General features: G+C 33.4%; 1 non-coding gene across 1 annotated transcript; it reads right to left on the bottom strand.

The window, feature by feature from the left end:
* Nucleotides 1-6405: 6405 nt before the first annotated feature.
* Nucleotides 6406-6513, bottom strand: LOC148573355 (small nucleolar RNA R71). Its single transcript, XR_015905604.1, has one exon. It is a non-coding gene; the product is annotated as a small nucleolar RNA R71 (small nucleolar RNA).
* Nucleotides 6514-6934: the final 421 nt, after the last annotated feature.

Here is a 6934-nt window from a genome sequence, read left to right as displayed (position 1 = left end):
TCAGCATAAGGAAATCTGTTTCATCAAACAAGACATGTCTTGTAATGATAACATTACCTTCTCTAGTTAGGCATTTGTAGCCTTTATGATGAGGAGCATAACCCAAAAATACAGAAAATTGTGATTTAAAATCCAATTTATGAGTATTATAAGGTTTCATACAAGGGAAAAAAGCACAACCAAAAACCTTAAAGAAAGAGTAATAAGGTGGATGATGATGTAAAACTTCAAATGGTGATAGATTATTAGTGTTAGGAGAAGGGAGTCTATTAATAATATATGTCACAGAAATAAAAGCATCATCCCAGTGAATTAAAGGGATTGAGGTAGTGGCTAAAAGTGCCAAGCCTACTTCAGTTACATGTCTATGCTTCCCCTCTGCCCTCCCATTTTGTTAATGAGTATAAGGGCAGGAGAAGCGATGAGATATAACTTATTGAGCTAAATATTGAGTGGAGGCATTAGAGAGATATTTCCTGCCATGATCAGTCTGCAGTTGTTTCAATTTTAAACCAGTGAAAGTTTCCATTTCAGCTTTGTACTGAAGGAAGGCCTGAAAAGCTTGTGATTTGGTATGAAGTAAATAAATGCAAGTATACCGAGTATAAGCATCCACAAAAGAAATATAATATATGAAACCATGATAAGATGTATATGGTGCAGGGCCCCAAATGTCACTGTAAACCATTTCTAAAGGGGCATGAAAATTGAATTCATCTAATTGAAAAGGCAACAAGTGCATGACAACAATGTTCACAAATACCAGATTTTATTGAAGCAAAGGAAATAGGTAGATTACACTTGTTCATTACAGAAACAACAGCCTTGGATGCACAATGACCTAAACATTTGTGCCATAAATTGTAAGTGTCTAATTGAGAAGCATAAGCAACAGGTACAGAAATACAAGAGATAGAATTTGATGGAGATATATGTCTATTCTTAAGTGCAGATTTTGTGACAGCAATGTTATCAAACTTGTACACCCCATTATATGGAGCTCCTTGTAGAAGAATCTCCTAGGTGTCTTGAGATTTCACATAGCAAACATTAGGGTGAAACTAAAAAAAAACATGTATTATCAGTGGCAAACTTATGTACACTCACTAAATTTTGTGTAATTTCAGGAATAAGTAAAAGTTGGTTCAAAAGAAAGTGTTTCTTTGAATCTAAATTCACCAAATATGAGTGTCCAACATGAGAGATACTACTACCTGATCTATTACATAGAAGGAGTTGGTTTGTACCAAGAAATTCAGAGGGCGCCAAGATAGATTGTGCATCATTTATGACATGATTGCTTTCCCCCGTATCAAGAAGCCATCTTGCATCTGAGAAAGTAGATAGAGTAACCATATAAGCCCTTGGATTGTGATAGGTAGTACGAGGTGGTAACAGTCCAGATTGGGTTGGAGTTCATGCATTAGAATAAGAAGCTTGATATTATTGATTAAAGCGATGAAAACATGACAGTGCAGTATGACCTGTCCTTCCACAAACTTGACAAATTGGTCTAGAATCAGAATTTGCAAACCTGCCTCTGTTAGAACTTCTTCCTCCTCGACCTCTTCTTGGAGCATAATTTGTGGTATTTGGTGGTCTAGGAAGGAAAGATGATGATTGAGTATAGTGTGCTTGTATCATTCCTAAAGTAGTCTTTTTAAACCTTTCAATCATTTCTTCATGTCCAAGAAGAAGTGCTTCGGCTTCAATAAGAGTAATGGATTCTAATTTTCCCAATACTATTAAGAGATATAAAGCATAATCTTAATTAAGACCATCTGTAATGGCTGATATATGATCTTCTAGGGAAAGAGTGTAGCCTATTGATGCCATGGAATCAACAATGTCTCGAATCTTCTTGAGATACTCATTTGCTGTCATACCTTGTTTCTTTACAGACTTCAATTCATTCTTCAATTGCTGAATCTTGATCTTGGAGGTCTTTGCAAAATATTCAGTGATAGTTGTCTAAGCTTGATGCGCATACTTGCAATCCAACATTCGATTCTTAAACATGAGATCCAGAGAAGAAAGGAGTCATGTCATAAGGTAATCATCTTTTTGCTTCCAATCCTTGTAAGCTTTTGATTCTGTACCAGCTTCTTTTGCAGAATCGGATTCAAATTGTGATGGAACCTTGTCAGCAGAAAGATGATCAGCAAGGCCATTAGCATTTATAACGTGAAGGGCAAGCTTCTCCCAGGTTCGAAATGTGTTTTCAGTCAATTTGTCAAGAACATGTGCAGTAAAGGGTTGAGGAAAAGGGAAAGAAGAAGAAGAAGTGGGTGGGTTCTGATGAGGGATGATTGAGGCCATGGATCTATCACCTATGCTCTTGATACCATGAAAGAGTTTTCAATGAAGTAAAGAGCTGAAATGAGTTATTGATTTATCATTGAGTAATTGGATGTGTTACAATAGATGAGGCAACTCTGCTATAGCAAGCTACCATAGAATTCTGTTGAAATAGAAAACAGAATAACAGAATTAAAAACAAACTAGGCTTGACTATCACTTAACAACTGTGTCTTGATCTTCTTGATCTTGATCTTGATCCTCTTGATCTTGATCTGTTATGTTACATACTCTATCTCTATTAGGAGCGAAATACTTCCCAATCATAGAGAATGAGAATTAAGATGGGTCGAAAGGATTTTTAGAGTGTAAGGTAAATAATGAGAGATTGTCTCCCATTCTCACTACCCTATATTATTTAAATGTCATCTCTACTTAAAAATATATTAATTCATCAAGTCAGTAGTCTAATTAACTGGAAATTTAAACAAATTTAAAAAAATAAAGTTTTAAGTACAATTACTTAACTTGAAATTTAAACAAATTAAAAAAATAAAATTTTAAGTACAATTACTTTTACTGTGCTAGTTGTAAATGAGCTAATTATTTATTAAATATTTGACATGTGTTAACTATGGTAAGTAATCAGTTGGAGATGACAATTTTCAACTATGAAAACCACTATAAATTATACACTATAAAATGTTTGGAGTTATTCAATACAAATGTTTTTTTTTCCAATTCTTTACCCACCAAAAGTGAACTCAAGAATTTATGCCTAAGGAGCTAAGAAGTGTTTGGTAAAAAAACGTTCTTAGAACCTAAAATATTATATATATATATATATATATATATATATATATATATATATATATATATATATATATATATATATATATATAACTAACAGTTAAAACTATTAAAATATTGGTGTTCCAATTTAAAAATTTTTGTTATTGGATATGTCATATATAATACACAAGGATAAAATATGGAAAAACTTTCAGGTGTACCAAGTAGCTTTATGGGAAATTTGGAGTTTCAAACCTTGTCGATCCGGAAAGTCTAAACCTTGTCTGTGGTATTCTGAGTAGGATCTGGGAAGGGATGGCTGTGACGAGCTTCAAACTCGCGAGTGCTGGGCGTAGTGACAGACACAAAAGGATCACTGGATCCTATTCCAGCATGATCGAGAACCGATAGATGATTAGCCATGCGGTGACAGCGCATTTGGACCATTTTCACTGAGAGGACGGGATGTAGCCATTGACAACAGTGATGCCCAATATACAGCTTGCCATGGAAAGGAGTATGAATGATTGGATGAAAGCAGTAGGAAAGCAGAGGTTCAGAAGGAACAAAAGAATCTCCATACGCTTATCTGAAATTCTCACCAATGAATTACATAAGTATTTCTATCCTATTTTATATTTTAATTATATTTTAATTATCAAATCTCCATAACCAATTGAATCCGCTTGACTGAGATTTACAAGGTGACCATAGCTTGCTTCAAACCGACAATCTCTGTGGGATCGACCCTTACTCACGTAAGGTTTATTACTTGGACGACCCAGTGCACTTGCTGGTTAGTTGTGCGAAGTTGTGACAAAGAACTAAGATTATGAACGTGCGTATTAAGTTTTTGGCGCCGTTACCAAGGAATGAACGATCACGATTTCGTGCACCAAGTTTTTGGCGCCGTTGCCGGGGATTGTTCAAGTTTGGACAACTGACGATTCATCTTGTTGCTCAGATTAGGTAATTTTATTTTAATTTTAAGCTTTTTATTTTTATTTTTATTTCTATTTTCAAAAATTAAAAAAAAATAAATTATTCTATGTTCTTCAGAATTTTTAAGAATGAATTCTAGAGTTTCATGAGATATGTTGAATCCTGGCTGGCTGTTAAGCCATGTCTAATCCTTTGGACCGAGGTTTCAACTATCATTAGAGAAGAGCTTCTTTGTCTTTCTCAGCAATTTAGCTTTTGTATGTAATGATCTGCTAAAGCTTGGCTGGCCATTGGCCATGTCTAGTGTTTTGGGCCGGAGCTTTCACTGAAAGCTTGGCTGGCTAGTAAGCCATGTCTAATTCCTGGACCGGAGCTTTAGACTAACATTGCATGATTCCTGGAATTCTCATTAGAAATTTTGAATTCCTTATTTTCTTTTTCAAAATAATTTTTGAAAAATACCAAAAAAAATTTCAAAATCATAAAAACAAAAAATATTTTGTGTTTCTTGTTTGAATCTAGTGTCAAGTTTTAAGTTTGGTGTCCATTGCATGTTTGTAATTTTTTCTTAATTTTCGAAAATTCATCATATGTTCTTCATGATCTTCAAGTTGTTCTTGATGATCTTCCTTGTTTGATCATTGCATTTTCTTGTTGTGCATCTTTTCTTGTTTCTCATATGCATTTTCAATTTGTTAGTGTCTCAACATTAAAAATTTCTAAGTTTGGTGTCTTGCATGTGTGTCTTTTCTTAAAAATTTTCAAAAATAAGTTCTTGATGTTCATCTTGACATTCAAAGTGTTCTTGGTGTTCATCTTGATATCCAAAGTGTTCTTGCATGCATTGTGTGTTTTGATTTATAATTTTCATGTTTTGAGTCTTTTTGTTGTTTTTCTCTCTCTTCATAAAAATTCAAAACTCAAAAAAATATCTTTCCCTTATTCTTCTCATAAATTTCGAAAATTTTGAATTGATTTAGTCAAAAAGTTTTAAAATTTAGTTGTTTCTTATGAGTCAAATCAAATTTTCAATTTAAAAATTCTATCCTTTTCAAAATCTTTTTCAAAAATAAATCTTTTTCATTTTTTTCTTTCATAATTTCGAAATTTTCAAAACTTATTTTCAAAATCTTTTTCTTATTTCCATTTCATATTTTCGAAATTAATGCTAACAATTAATGTGATTGATTCAAAAATTTTAAGTTTGTTACTTGCCTAGTAAGAAAGGCTCAATCTTTAAATTTTAAAATCATATCTTTTTGTTTCTTGTTAGTCAAGTAATTAACTTTAACTTTCAAAATCAAATCTTTTTAAATTTCTTTTTTAAATCTTTTTCAAAATCAATTTCAAAATCTTTTCTAACCTCTTATCTTTTCAAAATTGATTTTCAAATCTTTTTCAAATTAATCCTATCTTTTTGTTTGATTCTTATCTTTTTCAAAACTACCTAACTAATTTTCTCTCTCTAATTTTCGAAAATCACTAACCTCTTTTTCAAAATTTCTTTTCATTAACTAATTATTTTAAATTTTAATTTTAATTTTATTCCTTTTCGTATTTTTGAATTATAACTAATATTTAAAATAAAAACAAAAATATTTTTATTTTATTTTATTTAATCTTCGAATTCTTCTCCCTCTCATCTCCTTCTATTTACTTATTTATCTACTAACACCCCTCTTTCACTCAAAAATTCGAACCCACTCTTCTCCTCTGTGTTCGAATTCTTATCTTTTCCTTCTTCCATTCTTCTCTTCTTATACTCACATAAGGAATCTCTATACTGTGACATAGAGGATTCCATATTTTCTTTTCTGTTCCCTTTTTTTTCATATGAGCAGGAACAAGGATAAGAACATTCTTGTTGAAGCCGATCCTGAACCTGAAAGGACTCTGAAGAGGAAGCTAAGGGAAGCTAAAGCACAACTCTCTGGAGAAAATCTGACAGAAATTTTCGAAAAAGAAGTAGACATGGCCGAAAATAATAACAATGGTGGAGATGCAAGGAAGATGCTTATTGACTTTACTGCACCAAATTCCAACTTACATGGAAGAAGCATCTCAATCCCTGCCATTGGAGCAAACAATTTTGAGCTGAAACCTCAATTAGTTTCTCTGATGCAACAGAATTGTAAGTTTTATGGACTTCCATCCGAAGATCCCTTTCAGTTCTTAACTGAATTCTTGCAGATCTGTGATACTGTTAAGACCAATGGGGTTGATCCCGAGGTCTACAGGCTTATGCTTTTCCCATTTGCTGTAAGAGACAGAGATAGAATATGGTTGGACTCTCAACCTAAAGACAGCCTGAACTCTTGTGATAAGCTAGTCACGGCTTTCTTAGCCAAGTTCTTTCCTCCTCAAAAGCTTAGCAAGCTTAGAGTGGATGTTCAAACCTTCAGACAGAAAGAAGGTGAATCCCTCTATGAAGCTTGGGAGAGATACAAGCAACTGACCAAAAAGTGTCCTTCTGACATGCTTTCAGAATGGACCATCCTGGATATATTCTATGATGGTCTGTCTGAATTATCTAAGATGTCATTGGACCATTCTGCAGGTGGATCCATTCACCTAAAGAAAATGCCTACAGAAGCTCAAGAACTCATTGACATGGTTGTAAATAACCAGTTCATGTACACTTATGAAAGGAATCCTGTGAGTAATGGGATGCCTCAGAGGAAGGGAGTTCTTGAAATTGATACTCTGAATGCCATATATGCTCAAAATAAAATATTAACTCAGCAAGTCAATATGATTTCTCAGAGTCTGAATGGATTACAAGCTGCATCCAATAGTACTAAAGAAGCATCTTCTGAAGAAGAAGCTTATGATCCTGAGAACCCTGCAATAGTAGAGGTGAATTACATGGGAGAACCCTATGGAAACACCTATAATCCTTCAT

This window comes from Arachis ipaensis, chromosome B2, assembly GCF_059453495.1.
Source record: "Arachis ipaensis isolate K30076 ecotype BB chromosome B2, ASM5945349v1, whole genome shotgun sequence".
NCBI lineage: Eukaryota > Viridiplantae > Streptophyta > Magnoliopsida > Fabales > Fabaceae > Arachis > Arachis ipaensis.
This window is presented reverse-complemented; position numbering and strand designations above follow the sequence as displayed.